The 25,651-nt window shown below is 38.8% G+C and overlaps 2 long non-coding RNA genes across 2 annotated transcripts in view; both read right to left on the bottom strand.

Moving 5' to 3' along the window:
* The window catches only part of LOC125964246 (uncharacterized), a 96,783-nt gene that overhangs the window by 19,889 nt on the left and 51,243 nt on the right, over positions 1 to 25,651 (bottom strand). The window lies entirely within an intron of this gene.
* Positions 1,720 to 25,651, bottom strand: LOC125964252 (uncharacterized). Its single transcript, XR_007477055.1, has 2 exons — positions 25,612 to 25,651; positions 1,720 to 1,772 (listed from the first exon to the last, which is right to left on the bottom strand). It is a non-coding gene; the product is annotated as an uncharacterized LOC125964252 (long non-coding RNA).

Raw genomic sequence — 25,651 nt, 5'->3', positions numbered from 1 at the left:
GGTTTACAACAACACAAAGTTATTTTCTTACAGTACTGGAGGTCTGAAGTCCAAAATGGGTCTTACTGGGCTGAAGTCAAGCTGCTAGCAGGACTGCATTCCTTCCGGAGGCTCTAGGGGAGAATCCATTTCCTTGCCTTTTCCTTCTTCTGGAAGCTGCCTGCATTGTTTGTGGCCCCTTCCTCCATCTTCAAAGCCAGCAGCATAGCATCTTCAAATCTCTCTCTGATTCTAACTCTTCTGCTTCCCTCTTCTACTCCTAAGTACCTTGTGATTACACTGGGCCCACCTAGATAATGCAGGATAACCACCACACTACAAATCCATCTGATTAGCAACTTTAATTCTATCTGCAACCTTATTCCTTAATTCCCTTTCGCCATGTAACCTAATTTATTCACAGGTTTTGGGAATTAGGACATGGACAGCTTTGGTGGATCGTTATTTTGTCTACCTTAATATTAGGTAACATATAAGAGTTCTTCCTGTTCTATCGAGGATTCTAAACTTTTTAAGTACTCTGTGAGACATATTAGTGCAAAAAATAGTATATAAGTACTGAATAATGCATAAGAATATATATTTTTTATTCTTTTTTTTTTTTGGCTGCGTTGGGTCTTTGTTGCTGCATGCAGGCTTTTTCTAGTTGCGGCGAGTGGGGGCTACTCTTCGTTGCTGTGTGCAGGCTTCTCATTGCGGTGGCTTCTCTTGTTGCAAAGTGCAGACTCTAGGTGCGCAGGCTTCAGTGGTTGTGACATGTGGGCTCAGCAGTTGTGGCTCACGGGCTCTAGGGCACAGGCTCAGTAGTTGTGGCATAAGGGCTAAGTTGCTCCGCGGCATGTGGGATCTTCCCAGACCAGGGATCAAACCCATGTCCTGCATTGGCAGGTGGATTCTTAACCACTGCACCACCAGGGAAGTCCATGCAGAAGAATTTTACCTATGGAACAAGTTTTTATGTCTTGCTAAATTCACAGAACTATTTTTTCCATTGGATACATTAAAATATAAAAAAAATTAACAGTGATTACTTTCTACAAGTAATTCAGAAGATATCCTAATTATCATATATTATCATTTTAAACTATAAACTGAGATTAGGGTGAGGATCATTTATACTTTCAAAAATCTACTTAAAATTAAAAATTAAAAAGTTTTTTTCCATGTTAACTAGTCAATAAGAATATTATCACAATGGTTTGGTAGGTACTCAAGAATTAAAATTTGGTAAAATGATTTTAATTAAGTTCTCTCTACCTCATTTGCAACTTGCTTTTTTTTTTATGCAGTGGCAAAATGCAAATGTTTCTCATAGAAACTTTCATATTCATATTCATAAAAATATTCTCAATCCCATGGGATTTATCATGAACCTTAAGCTTGCCTTATTATTTTTCAGGTCAGTGTAACCAAAGAGGGAGCTTTTTAAATAATACCATGCTTTTGGTATGGGGGGGGGGTTAGTTTCATTTCTTTTAAGTCCAATGCTATTATAAAAGCAATACTTTTATTAAAAACCAAGACAAGGGGCTTCCCTGGTGGCGCAGTGGTTGGGAGTCCGCCTGCCGATGCGGGGTACACGGGTTCGTGCCCCGGTCTGGGGGGATCCCGCATGCCGCGGAGCGGCTGGGCCCGTGAGCCATGGCCGCTGGGCCTGCGCGTCCGGAGCCTGTGCTCCGCGGCGGGAGAGGCCACAGCAGTGAGAGGCCCGCGTACAGCAAAAAAAAAAAAAAAAAAAAAAAAAAATTAAAAAAAAAACCAAGACAAAATAACTATAACTTTCAATTTTCCTGTAATGAATATATTCTTGAAAGTAATTACTGAAGTCCCCAGAGAGAATGGTTTAAAGTGATAATGTGAAATAATTTTACTTTCATGATCCTATATTGCTCTTTTAGCATTAACATTTTGGTTTAAAGTCTTGAACACAATTCATTTGCTATGCTTGTTGTGTAGATGTCTTTTTCCCTGGAGGATTTTTTAGAATATTGCATCAGCTTGTGTTTTCCAGGTTCTCATTTCTGAATTTGCAAAGAGGCTCCCAAAGAGATTATAGCTAAGTGAGACTTCATTATTTATATATATTTTGTTTGAATATATACCCAAGGATTTGAATCTATCATCAGCTCTTTTCTGACCCCAATTATTAAGATAGTTCAATATTTCCACAGTCATCATTGTAACTGAAATAGAAATAATATTGTTTTAAAAGGCACACCTAACATCAGAAATGCAACTGATTTAGTCTTCATTGGAACTGTAATTAAAACATAATAATAATGTGTGCATATACATTATATTATTTCTATTTGTTTAAAATAGTTGGTGTATTTTGGTACTTAATTTTTTACAGTGTTCTAGTTAGACATCAGCACAAATGAATTACTCTCCTATAGATATTCCGTACACACTATCTTCTTTTCTTTTCTGTCTTAGTTTGCGCCACGCAGCATGTGGGGTCTTAGTTCCCTGACCAGGGGTCAAACCCGTGCCCCCTGCAGTGGAAGCGTGGAGTCTTAACCACTGGACTGCCAGGGAAGCCCCCATAGACACTATCTTCTACATAGAGATGCCTGTGTCTACAGTGTTCAAATTGTCAATGATGACAGTAACATGGTATATTACAGAGGCAAAACTGCCTCTTCATCTCTGGAAGCACCTCTATTTAATTAATTAAGATTTCATATACTTTCTAATTACCTAGGTTTTCTTAACAGAGCTACCATGTGTTTGGAGAATGATAGGGCTTTATGAATTCATGATCTTTTAGAACTGAGAAGATGTCTTTAAAAGATAGATGTTAAAATTTTTATTTGCACTGTATTATAATATTCTAGCTTTGTTCTATTAAAGGAAAGTAGGGGGCTTCCCTCGTGGCGCAGTGGTTGAGAGTCCGCCTGCCGATGCAGGGGACACGGGTTCGTGCCCCGGTCCAGGAAGATCCCACATGGTATGGAGCGGCTGGGCCCGTGAGCCATGGCCGCTGAGCCTGCACGTCCGGAGCCGGTGCTCCGCAGCGGGAGAGGCCACAACAGTGAGAAGCCCGCGTACCGCAAAAAAAAAAAAAAAAAAAAAAGAAAGTAGGATGTGTGTGTGTGTGTCGTTTGGGTCTGGAGCAACTTTCAGAAGTTCACGTAAACACTGATTTTTCAAATTGTGAGTTAGAAAGTGTAGTGACTTACATTAAAATTACATTTAAAACAGTTTTGCAGCGAAAATTGTAAAACATGGAAAATCTTCCACATTTTCCCTGTATTGATGCCATGACTCTGGCCAAGTCAATACTGACTGAAGAGAAATGTTATGAACATCAGATGGCCAGATTTTAAGTAGAAACTTATTTCATCCACAGAGTCTTATAACTCATCAAAGTTTATGTTACACCTCCCCTTTCTATTCTGATTATAACAGAAACTTTGTCTCACTTGAGAGACTGCTGCAACAGCATTTCTTCACAGGTGTGGGGATTCCCTTGGGATTGATTCCCTTTGGGGGTCTAGGGAGTGTCAGGTGATCTTCTCACTGTTCCTGTGTGCTGCCACAAACACTCACAAGGATTCTGGCTGAGGACCGGTTTGATTTTTCTGAACCAGCTTCCATGTGCGCTGCCCATATGAATCGGGAAAGTGAAGGTGGAGTTTTCTGAGGATGGTGGGAGAGGTGATTTTGAGAGGCAGGTAGACATCCCCAAGTGTACCTGACAATTATCTGCCAGAGGGACAAAGGTGTGAGAAGCCAGCTCCACATATGACTATGAGACTTCAAAAAGTTGCTCTCACAGCTCCAACCCAAAGTTAAGAGGTGTTTGGCAAGAAAAAGTCAGATTTGGATCAGGAAAAGTGAGTTATTTTATTTTTCCCCAATGAGTTTAGTTGTGGGTATTCTCACATGAAAGCCATGATGGGTAATAAAGGTTGCAAGGCTGGCTCAGAGACCGCAAGAAGACAATAGCTAAGGAAATAGTACAATAGGTCATCTCAATAATTCTCAACCAGTGTCACACTCTGGCAATGCAGAGTGATGTAAAGCATGGTTAAGAAGCTGGAGGGCATAAAGATTGCTAGAGCCTCTCTGGCAGGAATGGCGAGCATCTCCCTACTGCCCAGACTAATTAGGTCAACTCTTCACTGGATGCCAAACCCTTTGGTATATTTATCACAACTGCACTAACTATAATTATATGATTATGTGTGTAATTATTAGTTGAAAAGTCTTTTTCTCTCATTAGATAGTAAATTTCTTGAGGGCAGAGAGCACGACTGTCTTACTGCTACAAATCCAGTGACGGGCACATAGTTGGTAGTCAATACATATTTGTTGAATGAACTAATGGTAGTAAATTGGGTGAAAGCAAAAAATGTCTTGCAGCTTCTTCAGGCTGTATATTCATGAAATGAAATTTAATTTAGCTTCTACCCTTTGTGCTTCCAATCTGGTTCTCTTCCTGTATTCATTAACATGGCTAATGGCATTATCACTTACCTGATCTCCCAAATTAGAAAGCTCAGAGCCATTCTGTATTTCTCTCTCTTGCCCAATCTATGTATAATTGACCTTCAAATTTTTTCATTTTGCTTTGGACTGTCTCCAGATTATGATTCTTCTTCTATCTTCATAATGCTATGATCTTAATCTAGGCTTTTATCATCTATTATCCAAAATATTGCCAACAGCTACCTAAAGGAACTCTTAACCACTAACTTCTACCTATTTCAATCTGTACTATGCCATCGGGGGCTGTCTTCCAAAACACTGGTGTGTGAACACCTTGCTATTTACAATTTTTCATTGGCTCTCTATTAACTAAAAAGTAGTCTTATATCACTTAAAAAGTGGTCCTCAAGGGGAGTAATACTGCTCCCTAGGGATATTTGCAAATTTGTGAGTATATTTTTGATTGTCACAAGGATTAGGAGTACTACTGGCTCTCACTGGGCAGGGCCAGGGAGGCTAGATGTTCTACAACGCATGGACAGTCTTGCTTAATAAAAGTTTGTTTCATGTTCGGCACATCTTTTTTTTTTTTTTGCGGTACGCGGGCCTCTCACTGTTGTGGCCTCTCCTGTTGCGGAGCACAGGCTCCAGACGCGCAGGCTCAGCAGCCATGGCTCATGGGCCCAGCCGCTCCGCGGCATGTGGGATCCTCCCGGACCGGGGCACGAACCCATGTCCCCTGCATCGGCAGGCGGACTCTCAACCACTGAGCCACCAGGGAAGCCCTCGGCACATCTTTTAAATATTCCCCAAGAAATTCATGTAAGTGGAAAACTTGTATAAGCATTTAAGCAGACATTTTACGGGAGGGGAAGTGTTGTGTAAATTCAGGGAAGTATGTACTTAGTTTTGTTCAGAACTTTACAAAAGTTGTTTGCCATTTTTGAGAATCCTAACACTGATGGTGGATGATGCTTGGGGTATCTGAGTTGCCCAAAACACATCTTCATTTGTGGCTATCACATTTATGGTGAGTCTCTATACAGATGTAAGCATCTGACTACTTCTTGTTTTCTAGTGTAGTTGTGCCCAAGCATTGATATATTGAAATACATGTTATTATAAGTTACTTTCATTTCTCTTATATATGACGTTAAATATTATCTTGATTTTTTGAAACCATGTGTAGGTCAGTTTTATCATCCATGAATTTCATTTTAGAAGAGTAACAAGAACAAGTATTTGTTTATCATAAGAACTGCTGGGCTTAAAATTATATATGAAGATTATATATCTCAGGTTTATTCACACTATACTCAGGTGATCAAAGAAAATGAAATTTATTTTTCTCTAGGGCTGATCTGTTAAGCCCTCACTTACTGTGTCGTAAGTAAAAGAAAATCGAAATTTTTTTTTTTTTTTTTTTTTTTGCGGTACGTGGGCCTCTCACTGTTGTGGCCTCTCCAGTTGCGGAGCACAAGCTCCGGACGCGCACGCTCAGCGGCCATGGCTCACGGGCCCAGCCACTCCATGGCATGTGGGATCCTCCCAGACCGGGACATGAACCCGTGTCCCCTGCATCGGCAGGAGGACTCTCAACCACTGCGCCACCAGGAAAGCCCCAGAATTGTCTTTCTAATGGGTAAATCAGATCATGTCACTCCCCTTCATGACTGCCTTCAGAATAAAATCCAAACTCTCTACCAAGGCCTACAAGGCCCTACCTATGTCTTCCCTTTCTGCCTCCCTCTCTGACTTCATCTCTTGCCACTGTCCTTCTCATTCACAGTGCTCTAGCCCACTTCAGACCTTCCCCAAGATCTGCATGTACTGCCTGCTTCTCACCATTCAAGGCTCAAGTCAAAATCACTTCATCAGAAAGTTCTGCCTGTCTCGTTCATCTCTGTATCCTCACATTAAAGCATCTAGCTACTCAAAAAATACATGTTAGTTGGATAATTGGTGAATTTCTGCCGTGAAAGTCTGGATGAGTATTCTCCTTGGACTAGTGAGCGTTGAGGTGCAACTTTGGGGGGTGATGTAGTGGCAGGAACTACTGAAGCCTGGTCGTTTGCCCTGGGCCGTTAAGTTTTCTCACAGTGTTCTTTCTATGATTCCAGGCTATGCTGGTGTACTGGCTCTCTCAGCACTTTCAGGTTCCCTCTCTAAAGCATTCAGGAATTTCTGGGGTCACTGGAGGACACGTATAGGCCATGAGCAGCCAGGAGATGTGCCTCTGATTATGTGGCCATGATATATCCCCACCTCCACACCACGGTTCCCATGCCATGTTGGACACTGTGTAGGGTGGGGTTCTCCCAGGCCAGTAGCCTCCCAATGCTGCTCCTAGAAGTCCCTAGGTCCAATGTCCTTGGTCTTTGTAATTGCTGTCAATGTTTCTAAATGCCCTTCCCTCACATACAGAAGGCCGTGAAAAGATGCTCAACATCGCTAATTATTAGAGAAATGCAAATCAAAACCACAGTGAGGTATCGCCTCGCACCAGTCAGAATGGCTATCAACAAAATGTCTATAAATAATAAATGCGGGAGAGGATATGGAGAAAAGAGAACCCTCCTACACTGTTGGTGGGAATGTAAATTGGAGAACAGTATGGAGATTCCTTAAAAAACTAAAAATAGAGCTATCATATGATCCAGCAATCCTACTCCTGGGCATGTATCTGGAGAAAAACATGGTTTGAAAGGATACATGCATCCCAACGTGCATGGCAGCACTATTTACAATAGCCAAGACATGGAAGCAACCTAAATGTCCATCCAAAGATGAATGAATAAAGAAGATGTGGTACAGATATACAATGGAATATTACTCAGCCATTAAAAAGCATGAAATAATGCCATCTGCAGAAACATGGATGGATCTGGAGATTATCGTACTAAGTGAAGTAAGACAGAGAAAGACAAATATCATATGCTATTACTTATACGTGGAATCTAAAAAAACAATACATATAAACTTATTTACAAAACAGAAACAGACTCACAGACTTCGACAAATTTATGGTTACCAAAGGGGAAAGGTGGTGTAAATTAGGAGTTTGGGATTAACATTTATACACTACTATATATAAAATAGATAATCAACAAGGACCTACTATATAGCACAGGGAACTCTACTCAGTATTCTGTAATAATCTATATGGGAAAAGAATCTGAAAAAGGATGGATATATGTATATGTATAACTGAATCACTTTGCTGTACACCTGAAACTAATACAACATTGTCAATCAACTATACTTCACTATAAAATAAAAATTAAAAAAAGAAAATAATTATAAACAAACAAACAAATAAATGCCCTTCTCTCTCATGCCACACCTTTTACCTGCAGTCCCTCTGCTCTCTCAAAGCAGAAACCAGGAGGAAAGAGGAGAGAGACATCCTTCAGGTGTCACTCTTTCTATTTCTTGTCTTTCTGTATAATGTACAAGACTGAAAGGGGCAGATGCTTCCAATTTAACCTTCCTGCCTGTATTGGCTCTCCTTACACAAACTGTATAGGCTGGCTTTTGAAATATTAAGGGAGAGATTAAGGAATTTAGTAAGTCCTTTTCTCTCTCTTATAAAACCTGGCTCTCAATTACTATCTTCCTAAAAAAGTCAAGAAAGTCTGCTTTGATACCTAAAGCAAATGAAAGACTCTTTTATTTTACAGTATTTCCCCTACCATGGCATGATAAACTTCATGGCTTGACACTGGAAGTGCAAGAGTGCAAAGGAACATGCTTTAATGGGGATATTACAATGCACTGATTTAGTATTTCTAAAATATTATTCCTACTACACATAACATGATCCCAATCTGCTTTATCATCTTATCCTCATTTCCTGCTATTTTCCATCTGCTACACAAACCCAATTCTTTAGACACCATAAATTTCTTAAAATTTTCTGAACACAATATACTCCATGAATTAGCACAGCTGTTTATTTTGCCTAGAACATTCTTCTCCAATGTACTCTGCCTGGCAAAGTCTTTTTTATCCTTCCAGATTTAGCTCAAATCTTCAACCACCTTGTCCTTCATAATGTCGTAGCAATATGTAAACATCACTACTGTAGCATGCATCACATTACATTATAATTTTTTTTTTACCACTAGTTTTTTCAGCACTTCAATGGTAGGGGCAGAGTTTTACACATCTCTTTACCAACAGACCCTATTATTCTGGATAAACATATTTCTTCCATTCTTATTTAAGTTAGACAGGAGAACAAACTTAGTATTACATAGGAAAAGGATATGGAATTCCTACACTAATGTAGTTTTTCCTTTAATTTGCTACATGAAAATGTGAAAGCAACAAAGAGTAAGAACAAAGATAGTTTTATAAATCTAAAATTCTTTCTTACTTAAACCCTTTTCTACATTTTTATGCACAGCATAAATAATTCATATTAGGAAAAAAACTGTGGTGGATTTTTTAAAGTCCAAAACTTTATACAAACTTCAAAAAGAATTATAAACTAATATTTTAAAAATCCCACACATTCTATTCTACATTAATAAAGAATCAGAGTGTTTTAGATAAAATATTCCAATCAGGCTTCAGTGAATGAATATGCTGAACGAGAGAAAGAAAGATCAAGATAGCAACTAACTGTACAATTTAAACATCAATTAACAACAAAATAAAAGGTTTTTGTTTTATGAAAAGAAAGTCAGATAACAAGCTTGTGGAATTATGTCCTATCTTCTTTCCTTTATTTCCTTCTTTCATGGTGAATTAAAAGCAGGACTTGTCTATCACAGGTAGGGAAAGGTATGCAAGTAAAAGTCACCACGCAGGGGAAGGCTTTGTTCTCAAGAGGCTAAAGCAGGAGCCTGGAGACCTTGCCTTTTCTTTAGTGCCCTGTGTGGTTTTGTTCGATCAAAACATGTTTGCTTTAACCCACTCCCAATGTAGCCTTGCAGCTATTATTTTCCTATTTGAGCTTCAGAATAGGAACATATTGCTTCTTTACCTTTGCAAAACACAGCAACTGTAAAAATGTAACATTTTCTTTAAAAGACTTGAGAGCATGCCTGTGAAATATTTAGGTTTTTAGTTATAGACGTGTGATGGGTTCAATCGTGTACTCCTCAAATTCAAGTCCACCCAGAGCCTCAGAATGTAACTTTATTTGGAAATAGGGTCTTTGCAGATGTAATTAGTTAAGGATCTTGAGATAAGGTCATATTGGGTCAGGGTGGGCCCTAAATCCAATGTTAGGTGTCCTTAGAAGAAGTGAACAGGCATAGAGATACACAGAGAAGGCTGTATGAAGACAGAGGCAGAGATTAGAACTATGTGGATAAAAGCCAAGGAATGTCAAGGATTGCTGGGAATTACCAGAAGCTGGAAGAGGCAAGAAAGGATTTTCCCCTAGAGCCTTCAGAGGGAGCAGGACCCTACAGACACCTTGATTTTTGGGCTTCTGGCCTCTAAAACTGTGGGAGAAAAAATGTCTGTTTTAAGACACCAAGTTTGTTATAATTATTTCACAGCAGCCCTAGGAAACTAATATATAGGAGGTAATTCTTAGCTCAAACTTTATCTTAGAAAGCAGAGAGTCTAGGGATTTGGTGGGGAGAAGAGTCCTTCCTTCTATGAACTTTCCCATCACTGTTTGCATCAATATAATCCTCCTGTTTCTCTTCCTTTTATTGGTAGCCAATCTATGGATGACTGTCCCCTGGGGAATTAAGGAGTCCTTGCAAAGCATCCCTGAAGCCATTTTGAATTAGATAGTAACTGAGAACTGAATAAATGGGTTTCCTCCAGTTTTGCTCAACTGTTTCCAAAGATGTGTAGATGCTGTCATCACGGACACTGTGTACAGTAGGGTAGACTGTGCACTGCACAACTCCGAGGGTAGCATTCATATCAATGTCAATATGCAGAAGGGTCAAATTGTGTACAATGTAAACAGACATAAAGGCTGTTGTGATTCATAAAACACAATTTCATCTAAAAGCATTATTGAGTTAATGGCAGTTGTCTGTTACTATGTATTTCTCCCCATGATTGGATTTTTAAGTTACAACTACTGTCCTGTAGGTGGCTATGACTTTCTTAAAAAGATGTCCTTACATAAAAATATACATATATATTTGTTAGCTTTGCTGCCCTAATAAGTGAGCCCATTGCCTGAGAGTCTCTTTTACCTTTCCTTCTTATTTGTCACCCATAACAATCATTCCTAAAGCTCTGCCCATTTCTTCTTTATAATATTTGTTAAATGCTATCTGCCTTTACATAATAACTACTTTACTTTGGGCAGTCAGGTCCCCTGGCTAGGACAACTGTAACCAGATTCCTATATCCTTTTGTTTTCCATCTCTTTTCACTCCTATTAATTTGTGACAGAATTGCACATTAATCTTTGAAAAGATAATTTTTTACTATGTCAATTCCCTCATCAGGAAATTTCACTGACTTCCTTTTACTTGTAGAATTAAATCCAAGTTTCTTAGCCTTTCATTCAAACCGCTGTTAACTTATTATATCTGATCTCTTTTCTCACTACGTCCTATCACTGTTTTTTTAAAGTTGGTGAATTGACTTTACAATAATATTAAACAGCTGCAGTGAAATTTTGATTTCTTTCTATTGCTTTCCTCTTCCATCTTTTGGACTGTCACAGCTTCAAAGGAAGTTCCAGAAGGAGAACATACATGAGGCATATAAAGGAAAAAGATGTGCTCACAATTGTTTTTGCTTTTATTTTTAGCTTTAGAGACCCTGTATTATAAAGGTATTTGGAAGGAAAAAACTAAATGTAATGTAATAATTATAAACAATTATTCTTTGATGGAGCTAATAATAAAACTAATAAATAAGCAAAAAAATTGATGAGTCACCTATTAGTAATCATCAATAATTATATTTCATCACAAAATATACAGGTTACAAGGCAGGTAGTTAAAATTAGATCTCAAGAAACTTTCCATCCATATTGCAAATGCATGTATCTTAAATTTAAGAACCTATTTTTTTAAATGTTAAAAACATTTAAATTTCTTATGTAATAATATTTTTGCAAAACTTACATAGCATTATTATCACTTCCCAAGAATTATTATGCTAGCAAGTAAAATTTCAGTCTTTTCCCTTTACATCATAGATAATGTAGATTTTCACATAAAAATAGGAGCAGTCTTTCTAAGGCTGGTTGAATATTAATTAAAGTTCTGTTGCTAATATCTCATACTTTATACATTAATAGTGAGGTTTATTATGTGTGAAATATTATTATTTATAGTAGATAGTAGACATTATTATTCAATATATGAAACTTCAAACTTAAAAAATTGGTAAAACAGGGAACTAACACATTATTTGAAGGAACACAAATAAAAATCTTGAGGAATACGCCATGTGTTAGTCACATATCTGGGCAGGTCCATAAACACATTTTAGAAGCATAGGACGTAGGAGAGTTATACGTAGAACCTGGACATACTCTGGCAAAAGAGAAATTCTTAAGATTGTGTAATGGAAGGAAATAATGAAAGGGTAGATCATAAAGTAGAGAAGGCACTGCTAAAATCCATCCAAATCGTCAAAACCTGAAGGCAAAGAGTCGATCACTAGGTGCAATGATAATCTGGAATGTCATTATCTGACAGGGCCCAGCAAACCACAGTAATGATCACCATAGCAATCTCTTCTTTCCAGAAAGCTTTTGACTCAGGTCACTGAAGAATTTGCTTTCCATGGTAATATCTCCAGTTCTGTAATTAAAATATCAAGTAGGATTTCAAGTAGCTTTCCAGACAGTTTTATAGAATCTCATTTGTCCTTAAGGAGTAGGGTACCTGAATAATCATTTTAATACTGTCTTAATATAATTACTGAAAAAAATAATAAGTGTGTTTTGGCTGCACCAAACCACATTTATTAATTGGAACTGCAATACCACTACTGACTTTGGCAGAGCAGGAAAAAATTGCTATTTAAGCTAGTTCTGAATATCGGGTTTTTTTCCCCTTTAGTGTTCATGTACACCTACATACACTGTTTTATTCCTTGTGAAAATGTCAGGAATGCCATCATTTATTATTGGCTGTGTGTTAACAACTCAGGGTAAATGATCACAGTAACAGAGATGAAAAGTATTCATCCCAGACCTGACAGGTGGGAGTAAATGGCGAAGAAAGTGCTATTTAAAAATGGTGAGAGGAGGGCTTCCCTGGTGACGCAGTGGTTGAGGGTCCGCCTGCCGGTGCAGGGGACACGGGTTTGTGCCCCGGTCCGGGAGGATCCCACGTGCCGCGGAGCGGCTGGGCCCGTGAGCCATGGCCGCTGAGCGTGCGCGTCCGGAGCCTGTGCTCCGCAACGGGAGAGGCCGCGGCAGTGAGAAGCCCGTGTACCGCAAGAAAAAAAAAAATGGTGAGAGGAAACCAATCATGGGGTTGAGGGGTCGGGAATAGACGGATAAAAAATTCTCCCTTGCCAACTATCAATACCCATGGCCCGAGTCAATCTGAAACAATATTCCCATATATTCTCTAGACTGTGTGGCAACGAAAGTGGGCCCATTGAAGGCCAGAATGGAAACAATTACCAATTTCCTCTGCTATTTTGTAACTGGTATGGTCGTTCCGCGGTGTGAGTGAATCTGAGCAAGGTATGCATCTGTTCACGCAGCCCTAAACCACATAAGATCCATAGTCATCTTACAATTTCATCATAAAAGCATGAAAACAACAGCAACCAGTTTTTATCTTCAACCCTAAATTAGATATTGAGCATCTTAATGAAGTCAATTTTATCAAATGTTCATTTTTGTTGTTACAATAGCTTTTCCTAAGTGATAATGTTACTTGTTATTGAACTTTATGAAACTTCGGTCTGACCTTCTTTCAGGTTTGGGTGCCAGTTAAGCAAGCAGATGAACCACATGTTAAACCACATGAGGTGGTTACCTGGAGAGCTAGGGAAACAGGAGCCAGACCAAATGTGAACAGAGTCAGAGAACTGAGAATAAAAACCAGGAAAACCAAATTTGTTATTTCCTACACTAGGAATGTAGGGAGACAGGCTTGGAAGATAGGAGTTCAAAGCTGGTATTCTAGAAGATTGTATTCTTTTGTTTCAATTTAAATTATTATGAACATTATAGAAAATAGGCACATGATAAAAAAACTTAAATGAATACACAGAAGTATGAAATGAAATATAAAATCTCCTACCCCACTCACTTCCACTTCCACTGTCCAGAGATAACCGTTGTTAACAGTTTCTTATGTATCCCTCCAGAATTTTCTATCCATATACTAGTACATTATTATGAAATTATATTAAAATATGAATTCAAGGAATGTAATACCTGAAAAGAGCAGAGCTCCCCCAATGTATATCTAAAAATCACGCATGCAAGTAAAAGGAATCATTCATTAGTAATCATCTTGTATTACGTTCAGTGAAAAGTATAGGGAACAAATCAGTTAATTGGAACCAGATACATAGAAAATGAATATCCTTAAAAGCAAACACACATAAACCTTTTTAATGCTTTTAAATAACAAGGAATTATACTATTAGGTGCTTTTGTTTTTAACTTTAACTGGGAAGGGAATGAGTTCTCACCAATCAGATTGGGCACAAGTTGTAAGCAACTAGCACAGCCCTACAAGGGTTTACCAGCTGAGAATCAGGCATACCTACTAGAATTAAGACTCATTAAGGAGACTTTGTTTTGTGCTTGTATCATTTCTTCGTTAAATAAAATATTTTAAATAGATTTGTAAGTCTATATGTCAATTTTTGTCTTTGTGGTTGCTTTTCTTCTCATTGAATAGCAAGTGCTTTTGTATATTAAAGAAATTAGAATTTTACTGATATGTATTACAAGTAATTTTTTCTCGAGTTAGTTGGTTGTATTTTATCTTTATTTGTAGTATTTGTTTTGTCTTGCATGACCCCTTAGTTTTTATGTAGGCAAACATATTAATCTATTCCTTAATGACGTCTAGATTTTCAATCTTCCCATAAAAAGCCTCCTACTCTAAAATTATTATTTTTTAGCATCTTTATTGGAGTATAATTGCTTTACAATGTTGTGCTAGTTTCTGCTGTACAACAAAGTGAATCAGCTATATGTAAAAATATATCCCCATATCCCCTCCCTCTTGCATCTCCCTCCCACCCTCCCTAACCCACCTCTCTATGTGGTCACAAAGCACCAAGCTGATCTCCCTGTGCTATGTGGCTGCTTCCCACTAGCTATCTGTTTTACATTTGGTAGTGCATACACGTCCATGCCACTCCCTCATTTCGTCCCAGCTTACCCATCCCCCTCCCCGTGTCCTCAAGTTCATTCTGTACGTCTGCGTCTTTATTCCTGTTCTGCCCCTAGGTTCTTCAGAACCATTTTTTTTTAACATTCCATATATATGTGTTAGCATACAGTATTTGCTTTTCTCTTTCTGACTTACTTCACTCTGTTTGACAAACTCTAGGTCCATCCACCTCACTAAAAAGAACTCAATTTCGTTTCTTTTCATGGTGGAGTAATATTCCATTGTACACAGGTGTCACATGTTCTTTATCCATTCATCTGTGGATGGACACTTAGATTGCTTCCATGTCCTGGCTAGGGTATATAGTGCTGCAATGAACACTGTGGTACACGATTCTTTTTGAATTATGATTTTCTAAGGGTTTATGCCCAGTAGTGGGATTACTGGGTCATATGGTAGTTCTATTTTTAGTTTATTAAAGAACCTCTATACTGTTCTCCATAGTGGCTGTATCAATTTACATTCCCACCAACAGTGCAAGAGGGTTCCCTTTTCTCCACACCCTCTCCAGCATTTATTGTTTGTAGATTTTTTGATGATGGCCATTGTGACTGGTGTGAGGTGATACTTCATTGTAGTTTTGATTTGCATTTCTCTAATGATTAGTGATGTTGAGCATCCTTTCATGTGTTTGTTGGCAATCTGTGTATCTTCTTGGGAGAAATGTCTGTTCAGGTCTTCTGCCCATTTTTGGATTGCGTTGCTTGTTTTTTGATATTGAGCTGCATGAGCTGCTTGTATATTTTGGAGGTAATCCTTTGTCAGTTGCTTCATTTGCAAATATTTCCCCCCATTTTAAGGGTTGGTTTTTGTCTTGTTTACGGTTTCCTTTGCTGTGCAAAAGCTTTTAAGTTTCATTAGGTAACATTTGTTTATTTTTCTTTTTCTTTCCATTTCTCTAGGAGGTGGGTCAAAAAGGATCTTGCTGTGATTTATGTCATAAATGTGTTCTGCCTATGTTTTCCTCTAAGAGTTTTATAGTGTCTAACCTTACGTTTAGGTCTTTAATCCAGTTTGAGTTTATGTTTGTGTATGGTGTTAGGGAGTGTTCTAATTTCATTCTTTTATATGTAGCTATCCAGTTTTCCCAGCACTTACTGAAGGGGCTGTCTTTTATCCATTGTATATTCTTGCCTCCTTTATCAAAGATAAGTTGACCATATGCGTGTGGGTTTATCTCTGGGCTTTCTATCCTGTTCCATTGATCTATATTTCTGTTTCTGTGCCAGTACCATACTGTCTTAATTACTGTTGCTTTGTAGTATCGTCTGAAGTCAGGGAGCCTGATTCCTCCAGCTCCATTTTTCTTTCTCAAGATTGCTTTGGCTATTCAGGATCTTTTGTGTTTCCATACAAACTGTGAAATCTTTTGTTCTAGTTCTGTGAAAAATGTTGTTGGTAGTTTGATAAGGATTGCATTGAATCTGTAGACGGCTTTGGGTAGTATAGTCATTTTCACAATGTTGATTCTTCCATTCCAAGACATGGTATATCTCTCCATCTGTTGGTATCATCTTTAATTTCTTTCATCAGTGTCTTATAGTTTTCTGCATACAGGACTTTTGTGTCCTTAGGTAGGTTTATTCCTAGGTTTTTTTTTTTTTTTTGCAGTACACGGGCCTCTCATCGTTGTGGCCTCTCCCGTTGCGGAGCAACAGGCTCCGGACGCGCAGGCTCAGCGGCCATGGCTCACGGGCACAGCCGCTCCGTGGCATGTGGGATCTTCCCGGACTGGGGCACAAACCCGTGTCCCCTGCATCAGCAGGCAGACTCTCAACCACTGCGCCACCAGGGAAGCCCTATTCCTAGGTATTTTACTCTTTTCGTTGCAACGGTAAATGTGAGTGTTTCCTTAATTTCTTTTAGATATTTTGTTGTTAATGTATAGGAATGCAAGAGTTTTCTGTGCATTAATTTTGTATCTTGCTACTTTACCAAATTCATTGATTAGCTCTAGTAGTTTTCTGGTAACATCTTTAGGATTCTCTATGTATAGTATCATGTCATCTGCTAACAGTGACAGTTTTACTTCTTCTTTTCCGAGTTGGATTCCTTTTCTTTCTTTTTCTTCTCTGATTGCTGTAGCTAAAACTTCCAAACCAATGTTGAATGACAGTGGTGAGAGTGGGCAACCTTGTCTTTTTCTGGATCTTAGAGGAAATGGTTTTAGTTTTTCACCATTGAGAACGATGTTGGCTGTGGGTTTGTCATATATGGCCTTTATTATGTTGAGGTAGGTTCCCTCTATGCCTACTTTCTGGAGAGTTTGTATCATAAATCGGTGTTGAATTTTGTCAAAAGCTTTTTCTGCATCTACTGAGATGATCATAAAGTTTTTCTCCTTCAATTTGTTATTATGGTGTATCACACCAATTAATTTGCATATATTGAAGAATCCTTGCATTCCTGGGATAAACCCCACTTGATCACGGTGTATGACCCTTTTAATATGCTGTTGGATTCTGTTTGCTAGTATTTTGTTGAGGAATTTTGCATCTACGTTAAACAGTGATATTGGCCTGTAGTTTTCTTTCTTTGTGACATCTTGTCTGCTTTTGGTATCAGGGTGATGGTGGCCTCGTAGAATGAGTTTGGGAGTGTTCCTCCCTCTGTTATATTTTGGAAGAGTTTGAGAAGGATAGGTGTTAGCTCTTCTCTAAATGTTTGATAGAATTTACCTGTGAAGCCATCTGGTCCTGGGCTTTTGTTTGTTGGAGGATTTTTAACCACAGTTTCAATTTCAGTGCTTGTGATTGGTCTGTTTATATTTTCTATCTCTTCTTGGTTCAGTCTTGGAAGGTTGTGTTTTGCAAAGAATTTGTCCAGTTCTTCCAGGTTGTCCATTTTATTGGCATAGAGTTGCTTGTAGTAATCTCTCATGATCCTTTGTATTTTTGCAGTGTCAGTTGTTACTTCTCTTCTTTCATTTCTAATTCTGTTGATTTGAGTCTTCTCCCTTTTTTTCTTGATGAGTCTTGTTAATGGCTTATCAATTTTGTTTATCTTCTCAAAGAACCAGATTTTAGTTTTATTGATCTTTGCTATTGTTTCCTTCATTTCTTTTTCATTTATTTCTGATCTGATCTTTATGATTTCTTTCCTTCTGCTAACATTGGGTTTCTTTTGTTCTTCCTTCTCTAATTGATTTAGGTGTAAGGTTATGTTGTTTATTTGAGATTTTTCTTGTTTCTTGAAGTAGGATTGTATTGTTATAAACTTCTCTGTTAGAACTGCTTTTGCTGCATCCCATAGGTTTTGGGTCGTCATGTTTTCATTGTCATTTGTTTCTAGGTATTTTTTGATTCCCTCTTTGATTATTTCAGTGATCTCTTGGTTATTTAGTAGTGTATTGTTTAGTCTCCATGTGTTCGCATTTTTTAGTTTTTTTCCTGTAAGTGATATCTACTTTCATAGTGTTGTGGTCGGAAAAGATACCTGACATGATTTCAATTTTCTTAAATTTAACAAGGCTTGATTTGTGATCCATGATATGATCTATACTGGAGAATGTTCCATGGGCACTTGAGAAGAAAGTGTAATCTGCTGTTTTTGGATGGAATGTCCTATAAATATCAATTAAGTCCATCTTGTTTAATGTGTCATTTAAAGCCTGTGTTTCCTTATTTATTTTCATTTAGGATGATCTGTCCATTGGTGAAACTGGGGTGTTAAAGTCCCCTACTATGATTGTGTTACTGTCAATTTCCCCTTTTATGGCTGTTAGCATTTGCCTTATGTATTGAGGTGCTTCTGTATTGGGTGCATAAATATTTACAATTGTTATATCTTCTTCTTGGATTGATCCCTTGATCATTATGTAGGGTCCTTCTTTGTCTCTTGTAATAGTCTTTAAAGTCTCTTTTGTCTGATATGAGTATTGCTGCTCCAGCTTTCTTTTGATTTCCATTTGCATGGAATATCTTTTTCCATCCTCTCACTTTCAGTCTGTATGTGTCCCTAGGCCTGAAGTGGGTCTCTTCTAGACAGCAAATATACAGGTCTTGTTTTTGTACCCATTCAGCCAATCTATGTCTTTTGGTTGGAGCATTTAAGTCATTTACATTTAAGGTAATTATCGATATGTATGTTCCTATTACCATTTTCTTAATTGTTTTGGGTTTGTTTTTGTAGGTCTTTTCCTTCTGTTGTGTTTCCTGCCTACAGAAGTTCCTTTAACATTTGTTGTAAAGGTGGTTTTGTGGTGCTGAATTCTCTTAGCTTTTGCTTGTCTGTAAAGGTTTTAATTTCTCCATGGAATCTGAATGAGATCCTTGCTGGGTAATCTTGGTTGTAGGTTTTTTCCTTTCATTACTTTATTTATTTATTTATTTATTTTTAAAATTTATTTTATTTATTTATTTTTGGGTTTTTTTGGCTGCGTTGGGTCTTTGTTGCTGTGCGCGGGCTTTCTCTAGTTGCGGCGAGCGGGGGCTACTCTTCACTGTGGTGCGCAGGCTTCTCATTGCGGTGGCTTCTCCTGTTGCGGAGCACGGGCTCTAGGTGCGCAGGCTCCAGTAGTTGTGGCTCGCGGGCTCAGTAGTTGTGGCTCGCAGGCTCTAGAGCACAGGCTCAGTAGTTGTGGCGCATAGGCTCAGCTGCTCTGTGGCATGTGGGATCTTCCTGGACCAGGGCTTGAACCCACATCCTCTGCACTGGCAGGTGGATTCTTAACCACTGTGCCACTAGGGAAGCCCCCTCCTTTCATTACTTTAAATATGTCCTGCCACTCTCTTCTGGCTTGCAGAGTTTCTGATGAAAGCTCAGCTGTTAACCTTATCGGGATTCCCTTGTATGTTATTTGTTGCTTTTCCCTTGCTGCTTTTAATATTTTTTCTATGTTTTTAATTTTTGATAGTCTGATTAGTATGTGTCTTGGTGTGTTTCTCCTAGGGTTTATCCTGTGTGGGACTCTCTGTCCTTCCTGGACTTGATTGACTATTTCTTTTCCTATGTTAGGGAAGTTTTCAACTATAATCTCTTCAAACATTTTCCCAGACCCTTTCTTTTTCTCTTCTTCTTCTGGGACCCCTATAATTTGAATGTTGGTGCATTTAATGTTGTCTCAGAGATCTCTGAGACTGTCCTCAATTCTTTTCATTCTTTTTTCTTTAATCTGCTGTGCAGTAGTTACTTCCACTATTTTATCTTCCTCGTCACTTATCCGTTCTTCTGCCTCAGTTATTCTATTGATTCCTCCTAGAGAATTTTAAATTCCATTTTTTGTGTTGTTCATCATGTTTTTTTGCTGTTTAGTTCTTCTAGGTCCTTGTTAAACGTTTCTTGTAATTTTCCATTCTATTTCCAAAATTTGGATAATCTTTACTAACGTTACTCTGAATTCTTTCAGGTAGCCTGCCTATTTCCTCTTCATTTGTTTGGTCTGGTGGGTTTTTACCTTGCTCCTTCATCTGTTGCATATTTCTCTGTCTTCTCATTTTGTTTAACTTACTGAGTTTGGGGTCTCCTTTTCGCAGGTTGCAGGTTTGTAGTTCTCGTTGTATTTGGTGTCTTCCCCCAGTGGGTGAGGTTGGTTCAGTGGGTTGTGTAGACTTCCTGGTGGAGAGGACTGGTGTCCGTATTCTGGTGGTGCTGGATCTTGTCTTTCTGGTGGGCATGTCTGCATGTAGTAGTGTGTTTTGGGGTGTTTGTGACCTTATTATGATTTTAGGCAGCCTCTCTGCTAATGGGTGCGGTTTTGTTCCTGTCTTGCTCATTGTTTGGCATGGGGTGTCTAGCACTGTAGCTTGCTGGCCATTGGGTGGAGCTGGGTCTTAGCGTTAAAGTGGAGATCTCTGGGAGAGCTCTCACTGATTGATATTATGCGGGACTGGGAGGTCTCTGGTAGTCCAACGTCCTGAACTTGGCTTTCCCACCTCAAACGTTCAGGTCTGACACCTGCCCCGAGCAACAAGACCCTATCAGCCACACAGCCAGGTACGTGGGGATTTTCTTGCCTTTTGGGAAGTCTGAGGTCTTCTGCCAGTGTTCAGTCGGTGTTCTGTAGGAGTTGTTCCACTTGTAGAAGTATTTTTTTTGTTGTTGTTTTTTTTTTTTGTTTGTTTGTTTTGTTTGTGGTACGCGGGCCTCTCACTGTTGTGGCCTCTCCCATTGCGGAGCAACAGGCTCCGGACGCGCAGGCTCAGCGGCCATGGCCCACGGGCCCAGCCGCTCCGCAGCATGTGGGATCTTCCTGGACCGGGGCACGAACCCATGTCCCCTGCATCGGCAGGCGGACTCTCAACCACTGCGCCACCAGGGAAGCCCTAGAAGTATTTTTGATGCATTTGTGGGGAGGAAGGTGAGCTCCACCTCTTACTCCTCTGCCATCCTGAAGGTCCCCCTAAAATTATTATTTTTAAAGTATTTTTTAAATTAATTAATTATTTTTGGCTGCACTGGATCTTCATTGCTGCATGTGGGCTTTCTCTAGTTGCAGCAAGCAGGGGCTACTCTTCGTTGCAGTGCACAGGCTTCTCATTTTGGTGGCTTCTCTTGTTGCAGAGCACGGGCTCTAGAACTGCAGGCTTCAGCAGTTGTGGCACGTGCACTCAGTAATTTGTGGCTCATGGGCTATAGAGTGTAGGCTCAGTAGTTGTGGCACATAGGCTTAGTTGCTCTGCGGCCTGTGCTATCTTCCTGGACCAGGGCTTGAACCCCTGTCCCTTGCATTGGCAGAAGATTCTTAACTACTGTGCCACCAGGGAAGTCCCTAAAATTATTTTTTTTAATTCAACTTTTTTGCTTTTTATGATTTCACTTTTACAGTGCAATATTTACATGTTTGGAATTCATTTTGAGATCCTTCTAAATTAGTAGCCCAGCTGTTCCAACATCATTTATTGAATAATCCATTTTTCCCTCAATAATTTGAAAAGATTTATAAATTACGTACTAAATTCCTATTTGTTTGGAGGTTTATTTCTGAATTCTCTTTTGTTTCACAGAGCTGTCTATTCTTTGGCTAATAATAACATTCCTTAATATTGAAGTTTTACTGGTAGGTATATTACCTCTGTATTAATTTTCTTTTTCAGAGATTTTCTGCCTCTACTCAGACATTTATTTTTATAGGTGAACTCTACTATTATTTTTGCAAGTTGAAAAGAAGAAACCTCTGGAATTCTGTTTGGGATGATAATGAATTAACCTATTAAACTTTGGGAGATTTTCATGTTTGTATAATTATTTTTTTAAATTTAATTTTTATGTTATATTGGGGTATAGTTGATTTACAACGTTGTGTTAGTTTCAGGTGTACAGCAAAGTGGTGCAGTTAACATACACATATATCAATTCTTTTTCAGATTCTCTTCCCATATAGGTTATTATAGAATACTGAGTAGAGTTCCCTGTGCTATATAGTATGACTTTGATGTTTGTATTATTTAGTCTTTCTACACTGGATGAAAGTACAGTTGACCTTTGAACAATGTAGGGGTTGGGGTGCTGACTCTGTGAGCACTGGAAAATCCAACTATAACTTATAGTCCATTCTCTGCATCTGTGGTTCCACATACTCAGATTCAAACAACTGCAGAGAATGTAGTACTGTAGGATTTATTATTGAAAAAAAATCATCATATAAGTGGACTTGTGCAGTTTGTACCCCTGTTGTTCGAGTCAACTATATATCTATATATATTTAATTTTTTATATTCCATAATTTTTTTCCCAAGTAGATCTTATATTTTTCTTTTTAATTTTACCACTAAGTATTTTGTTTTAAAAATCTGATTTTGTAAAATGGGATGCTTTCTTTCATTTTGTTTTCTAACCTATTTTTGTCCAAAGGTTTGTTTTCTCATTGGGTGCCAGCCACATCAAGAGTGGAAGTGTGGGCTTCCCTGGTGGCACAGTGGTTGAGAGTCCGCCTGTAGATGCAGGGGACACGGGTTCGTGCCCTGGTCCGGGAAGATCCCACGTGCCACGGAGCAGCTGGGCCCGTGAGCCATGGCCGCTGAGCCTGCGCGTCCGGAGCCTGTGTTCCGCAACGGGAGAGGCCACAACAGTGAGAGGCCCGTGTACCGCAAAAAAAAAAAAAAAAAGAGTATAAGTGTGAATCCGGTTTGAGCAGAGTTAAGACAAACAACTTCAAGTTCTGGGCTATATTTGGTCTTGTTTTTATCTAGGTCTTCTCCTACTTGCCCCCTATCCATTCTAAAACTGAGAATGGCCCTTTTATTATTCAATGCCTTGTATCTCAGCATCTTTCTCAGTTAGCCAACTCCCTACTGTTCATCCAAGCACACTGAGAGTTGTAAAAAATGCTATTATACATATATATATTATTTTCTTTGTTTTAAAATTATTCCTAACATTTTGAGTTATGTGGATATTTAAAAAATAAATTTATCAATTATATATTTTTTTGCTTAATTGTTATTTTCCATAGGGGGAAAAAATGTAAGTTTCACAATAAAAGTAGCTTATACTCAGGGACACAGGAGTAGAGGGAGGCTGCCAAAACTCTAGGAGTCAACAGAGCTGGAAACCACAACTTAATTCATCAGTTTGGCATACCTCATTCTTATATTTGCAGAAACACTGATGTCTACCTCCTGTGGCCTCCCCACAAACAACTGCCCACAATGGTCAGTTCAGCTTCCAAAAAGATGTGAGGAGAGAGAACCAAAAAGTCTGTTGATGCCTTTAGCACCAGAAGTGTTTTGCTATCGCACAAGCTGTCTCTACTGAGTATCTGTTCTGCACAATCTGAGGAGTACGTATCTATTGCCACAGTGATATCTTTTCTTGCCCAGACCTCTTCATCCCTGTACAGTTATACCATAGTTAGACTTCAGGTTTATACTTACACGTATCCAGCCATGGATCCCCAAAGGTGATAACATGCTAGGGCATCACTGGAAGCTCCTGAAGTAATTACCTATTTCTCATGTGTGCCTTGACCAAAACTGCTTACTTTGGATATTGAGGTTCCTGGGTTGGCTGGGTCTTAAGCACAAATCACTGAAGGAGAGTTCTACTTCAAAGCCCTTGGTGCTTTTTTCCAGTGAAAAATCTTGCACTGAACCCCCTCAATCTGTCAGAAAACTTCTAACAATGTTAAACCTCAAAAAGGAAGTTGTTCAAATTCTAGTTCATATTTTTTTCCCCAAGTGGCTCCTTCACCAGTACGCAAAATTTCCCATGCCTTACCCTGGAGGCAGGCTCTGTACACCATGAAGTCTTGAGGAAAAACATCAGGTTATGAGACTTACCCCCAAGATAACAGGTGCCTGAACATCTTACATAACTAAAAGCAAAACAAAGATCTCCAAAGGGACTGGCTACAGGTACCTAAACCAAGAAATGCTGCCAGCTTGTCATTCAAGGTTCTAAATTCAGCTCACCTGAAACTCTGTTACACATGCAGGCTATCAAAAAAACCAAAGCAGGTTTGGAGGAGGTATGAGTTTTGGGAAAGAGAAATGGGGGAGGCAATTGCCTAAAACTTTCCTTGGTGCTTTCAGTTTGTCTTTAGGGTGTGTGGGTGAATTCGCCAGGTGTAAAAGACTGGAGACAGAAGGGACACTATATAAATATAATGAGTCTAGTATGGAAGTTGTTAAAACAGTCCACATAAGCTCTGTTATGATTAGCATACAAATGCCACCTCTTTTCAACATTAACAGAATTATATTCTATCCCTACATGTTGCTTTAGGCACCTCATTTACCAACACATTTGGACATCAGATAGGCATAAAGTATATAATTTATAGTGCATAAAAATCACAGAAATGCTTATGGATCCCTAAATTAGGATAATATATTTTAGCTGGTGCAGTCTTTTATCAATAAATCTTAATTGAATTTTCAAGTTAGAGCCTGCAGGGAAAATGTGCTCTAGTTTTGTTTTATTTTCTTAGGTTTCCAGAAACATTGAACCCAAACACTGTGAATGTTCCCTGCCTAAATGTAACTGGATTGCTTTGCAGCAAATATGAATCAATTCCCTTAATTTGTTCAAATGAAGATCATTCACATATTCTAGGTCTAAGGTTTTCAACTACTCTGTAAAAGTAATTAGTTTTTCTTGTAAACTACATTTCAACCAGTAGAATATTATAAACTATTAATCTTCTTTTAAATGAATTCTCAAATTTCAGCACCATTTTCAGTGCAAACACATGTTAAACTTTTACCTCTGGGATAAACAAAATGATGATGCATTAAAAAGACTATTCCTTTTAGGGAATTTTGCCAACATTTTTTGCAAAATAAATAATGTATGCCAGAATCATTAACAGCATAGAAAGCCATGGGAATGATCCCAAATTTTAAAAAATGATATTCAGTATTTTCGCAGCTTGATTTGAAGAAAATGAAAGTGGAGGCATCACTGTGGAATTTTAGTTTTGAATGCCTCTTTTTATCTGATATGTTCAAAGTCAAACATAATATTTTCCTTCCATTGGTATGAATCTGTCTTCATTGTGTTCCCTCAAAAGCCAACCCTGAAACAAGAGCTTGGGTGCAGAGGGTGTGTTTGGGGGATTATCTGCAAGCAAACTGAGGAAGGCAACTCGTGTGACAATCTATCGATTTTATTTTGTTTAATTACAACACCAACTCTCTGAGGTAGATAAATCAATCATCACCCTTAATTTCAAGCACCTGAAGTTAACTCTCTTTAGCTGATTAAGCATTAAAAGGAGTTTATTAAAAGGATACTGGCTGGGGGCTTCGCTGGTGGCGCAGTGGTTGGGAGTCCGCCTGCCGATGCAGGGGATACGGGTTCGTGCCCTGGTCTGGGAGGATACCACGTGCCGCGGAGTGGCTGGGCCCATGGGCCCGCTGAGCCTGCGCGTCCGGGGCCTGTGCTCCGCAACGGGAGAGGCCACAACAGTGAGAGGCCCGCGTACCGCAAAAAAAAAAAAAAAAAAAAAAAAAAAAAAAAAAAAG

The sequence above is a fragment of the Orcinus orca genome, chromosome 4 (assembly GCF_937001465.1).
Source record: "Orcinus orca chromosome 4, mOrcOrc1.1, whole genome shotgun sequence".
Classification (NCBI taxonomy): Eukaryota; Metazoa; Chordata; class Mammalia; order Artiodactyla; family Delphinidae; genus Orcinus; species Orcinus orca.
Note: the sequence above shows the minus strand (reverse complement) of the source record. Positions and strands in the feature narration are given on the sequence as shown.